Below are 5,205 nucleotides of genomic sequence, written 5' to 3'. Positions count from 1 at the left end.
AGAACTCGGACTTCATGCTTTCCTGCGAGGCCTCACACCAGAACGTCTTCACCAGCATGTCTGTCTATCGTCACCCCGAGATTTGAGCGAGGCAATAAAAGAGGCTGAGCGGGTCGAAGACATACTACAGGCGGAGTCACCGACAAAGCGAACACCACGACCGAGTCGACTAACAAGAGCCGTTGAGCGGGGTGGAAGGGGACCTGTCTGAGGTAGTGGAGGTCAGCCGAGCCCAATCAACATCCACCCCGACAGAGACAACGAGTGGACTGCTGTTTTCGGCGCGGAGAGCCAGGGCACTTTGCCAGGGATTGCCCTGCCCCAAGTCCGTTACCTCATACAGCATCACCGCAGGGAAGCGACATCGGGTGAGGCCGTGAGGGGCCCTCGCTCCGTTTTCAGCACCCCTCAACAAAGACTGCTTCAAAGTTGGGGCTGTGGATTTTCCACGGACTATACCTGGACTGCACTATTGATGGATGGCCATGCAGTGCCTTAGTGGACACGGGTCCACTATTTGTTTGCTGAGAAAAGGAGTGTTGCCAGAAACAGCTAGTCTTCTTCCCGAGGGCTGGACCCCACAAATAGCGAACTACGCGCGGTTACGGGTGAACGGACAGTGATGCCCGGCAGGAAACTGTTGTCTGTGAGGGGAGGGACGAGCCAGACCAACCACGAATTCTGGCTTGCAGACATTAAAGATCCGTGCATCATCGGGTTGGACTTGTTGGCCCACTGGGGGGCATGTGTTGATGTCTCTAGGGCCGTCCTCTGCCTAGGTAATGAGACTGTGCCGCTGCAATCGGGCTGGAACCGTCCTAGAAGGGCTGCTGGCTTGGATGTGCCTGAATACCACGGTTCACCGGCTCCCGACCATTGCTCAGGAGATGCAGAGACTCAAGGGGATCCTCAGGAGAATGCTGCAGCTCAGACCAGTGCTTCCCAACGGACTTCCTCAAGCGACCACCCATCAGCTGAGACAGTTGCGCTGTGGAGGAATTGGGCCGCCGAAGTGGGGAACATCTGAACGCGACACAGCAGGAGCAACTTCAACAACTTTTGAGTGACTACGTGGACATTTTTGCGGCTCGGGAGGAGGACTGTACCAGGACAAATTTAGTAAAACACCACATAGACACTGGCCATGCCGCTCCCATTCGTTTGCGCCCCCACCGATTGCCTCTTGCGAAGCGTCAAGCTGCCGAGGAAATGATTTGTGAGATGGCAGCCAACGATGTTATTGAGCCTCGGACAGCCCCTGGGCTGCACCAATGGTCATGGTACGTAAGAAAGCGGGGGTTGGCCCTGTGTGGACTTTCGGAGGTTAAGCGAAGTCACTAGAAAAGACTCATACCCACTGCCACGCATCGATGATGCCTTGGATTATGTGGCTGGATCCTGCTGGTTCAGCACCTTGGACTTGCGCAGTGGGTATTGGCAAGTGGAACTGTCACCAGAGGACCGACATAAAACCGCATTCACCATAGGGCAAGGGTTGTGGCAATTCAAGGTGATGCCGTTTGGGCTGTGTAATGCACCAGCCACTTTTGAAAGACTGATGGAGCGGGTCCTGAAAGACATTCCCCGAACCCGGTGTGTGGTCTATCTGGACGATTTGTTAATCCATGCCAGAGACTTTGATCAGGCTATCCACAACTTACGGGAAGTCTTGACAGCTATTCGTAGCGCCGGGTTGCGGTTGAACCCCGCGAAATGTAACCTCCTCTCCAGACAGACTCAGTTTCTGGGACATGTGGTTAGCGAGGGGAGTGGCTACCGACCCAACAAAGGTGACTGCCGTGAGCAACTGGCTCCCACCAGCCAACATTACCGAGCTGCGGAGCTTTCTGGGCTTAGCCTCATACTACCGAGATTCGTGAGAAACTTTGCCACTATTGCTAGCCCCTTGCACCAGCTGACGAGTAAGGGCCAACAGTTCGGTGGACAGAGGACTGCGCCGCTGCCTTTCAACAATTAAAAACTGCTCTTACCAGTGCACCGATCCTGGCTTACCCCGACCCCAACCAACCCTTTATTTTGGACACGGACGCCAGTAATGTGGGGGTTGGCGCAGTACTCTCCCAGAAGGGGGAGACCGGAGAAAGAGTGGTGGCCTACTATAGCTGCAGCCTCAGTCGGCCGGAGAGAAACTACTGCGTTACCGGCGGGAACTACTGGCAGTGATCTTGGCAGTGCGACACTTCAAGCCTTACCTTTTGGGCACTAAGTTTACGATTCGAACTGACCATGCTAGCCTTACATGGCTGTTAAACTTCCGGCAACCTGAGGGCCAGGTAGCAAGGTGGATAGAAATACTGCAGGAGTTTGATTTTGAGGTGCAACACCGACCAGGACGGCAGCATGCAAATGCTGATGCCCTCTCCAGGCGACCATGCGTCCTCAATGACTGTCGATATTGCAGCCGGCAAGAAGAAAGGGGTATGGGACCCTCGTCAGCAGCAGCCGGGCTAGAGGACACTGATGGGGCAGGGGAACCATTCACCATCGACCAGATACGGCAACTACAAGCAGACGACCAAGTGCTGGAGAAGGTCAGGGGTTGGCTGGAGACACAGGAATGCCCCGATTGGCAAACCGTATCTTCCCAGGGGCCGGAACTTAAGTTGTTACATTCGCAGTGGGGCAGCCTGGAGTTACACGATGGTGTAATTTACAGAAGATGGCAGGCACCAAGGGGAGGGACTGACCGTCTGCAACTTCTGGTTCCCCAGGCTTTACGTACAACGGTCCTCCATTGGGTCCATGGAGCAGCTGGATCTGGGCACTTTGGAAATGCAAAGACAGTGCGTCGCTGCGGCAGCGATTCTATTGGCCGGATGTCGACAAGATGCGGAAATGCACGCCCACTGCTGTGACGCTTGTACGGCGCAGAAAGGACCAGGCCAACGCTCTCACGCGCCACTCCAACAATATCTCGTCGGGGCTCCCATGGAGAGGATTGGGGTAGATGTGCTGGGTCCTTTCCCTACCACAGAGGCCGGAAATCGTTTTGTTTTAGTGGCGATGGACTACTTTACCAAATGGCCGGAGGCATACGCCATTCCAGATCAAAGTGCCTCCACAGCCGCTCAAAAGTTGCTGGACGAAATGTTCACTTCGATTCGGGGTGCCGAATGAACTGCACAGCGACCAGGGGCGGAACTTTGAGAGCCGGTTGTTTAAAGAGGTGTGTCAGCGGCTGGGGGTGAAGAAGACCCGGACTACTCCCCTTCACCCTCAAAGCGATGGACTGGTTGAACGGTTTAACCGCACCTGGCGCCCAACTTGCGATCCTCACTAGTCAACACCAGAGAGACTGGGATCAACATTTGCCTCTGGTCTTGTGGGCGTATAGGACGGCTGTTCAGGAATCGAGTCAGTGCACACCGGCGGGGCTGATGTTCGGAAGGGAGATGCGCACGCCGGTGGACTTGGTGTTTGGCTCGCCCCCTGAGCCTGAGCTTGCTGGCGGTCACGAGACGGATTATTTTCGACGACTAAAAGAGCGGCTGAACACCGTGCATCAACTGGCCAGGGAGGCACTAGCGGGAGCTGGAGCCCGTCAGAAACGGGCATATGACAATCGGGCTCATGGTCCAACTTTCAAACAAGGGGACAAAGTGTGGGTCTTTTGCCCACAAAGGAAACGGGGGTTGTCCCCAAAACTGACACACCATTGGCAGGGACCGGGAGAAATTCTGGACATAATTTCAGAAGTTGTTTTCGAGTCGAATGCCTGGAGGGGCAGACGGGTGGTGCTACATAAAGATCGCTTAGCACCATACCACCCATTGGCCCCAGCACCAGAAGGAATTGAAACCAAAGCAACTCTCCAACATCCACCCTCGGTGCGAGACAGAACTTGACAGTCTCAGGACTGAGCCTGGCACGGGTGATGAAGAGTCAGGCAGGCCCAAACGTGTCGCCGCCGGCCAGGACATTTATCAGACTTTGTTTGTGAAAATTAGGGTTGTGGGGACACTAACCCTCTTGGGGGGGGGCTGTGTAGCAACCCGGCAGTCCGCGCTGGCGGAGTGACGCCTTGTGGGTAAATTATGTAAATAGTTGTGGGGTATTTATGGGAAATTTATGTGAAAGTTAATGTTGTGTAAAGATTAACTAAGTTCGTAATTGTCTTTCCTGTTGTAAATGTTATATGTGTTTGTGCGCAGCCCGGTGGGGTGGGTTGGGATATCGCCGTCTGGGGTTGTAAAAATGTAAATAGATACCGCCATTAAGAAATGTCGTTTTGTTGTTGACCTTGACAGTGGTTAAGCGGATGAATTTGAGCTTTGCTTCTGGCTATCTGTGAATAAAGAGATACAACAGGACAGAGCTGTGATTCATTGCTAAGATTTCATCTAAGCAATTAATGCCGAGACACTCGGAGTCGTGCGGTGTATGGGACACGAGTGCTCGCTACTCAAGAAGCTGGGTACAGCTGCGTGCTACCAGGCAGCTCGTAGTCGATGCGGTGTATGGGACACAGCTCATACTTAAAGAGCTGGGTACAGCTGCGTGCCTAATGCTGGCAATCCGCTAGCCGACAGCTTGGAAGAGGTGCACGGTGAAATCGGCTTGAAAATCTTCAAGACTCGACCACGGGTCGCTACAATATAATAATTATATATATATATATATATATATATAATAATTATATGGGCTTTTCACTCAGCGCGGGCGCGCGCAGTCATCTCAGATGATTAGATCCAGCTAGACTAATCTACTACACCGCAGCGTTTGAAAAACCGATTTATCCTGGATCCGGAAGTAACTCATCCAAGATGAGGCATCTGATCTCGGATGATTTAAGGGACGTACGGAAAATACCCCCCTGCTCCGAGCAGGTTTGATGATTTGGACGTGCTGCTATTGTGGCGGAGTTTGTTTTATTGTGAACCTTCTCAAAACTTTTTTTTTTATATACTGAAATTCTTCTGTTTTATATATATTGTAAATTTTGTTTAATATGAATGTAATCATTGTATCTGTTGTATATAGTTCCTATTTGTCTGTTGTAGCGGGGGGCTTTAATTAATGTAACGCCCACGGGACGCGCATGTGACTTACAGCAAATTCCTGGCAAAACCTGCATCACGCTTTTGCAGGTAAGGCGCTTCGCAATGCTCTCCGTCTCTTGTATAAGTTGACAAGTTTTTAAATGAGTGTTTTCTGTTTGAAACTGAATGGAAACATCACGCAATG

The sequence above is a fragment of the Polypterus senegalus genome, chromosome 3 (genome assembly GCF_016835505.1).
Source record: "Polypterus senegalus isolate Bchr_013 chromosome 3, ASM1683550v1, whole genome shotgun sequence".
Lineage (NCBI taxonomy): Eukaryota > Metazoa > Chordata > Cladistia > Polypteriformes > Polypteridae > Polypterus > Polypterus senegalus.
Note: the sequence above shows the minus strand (reverse complement) of the source record.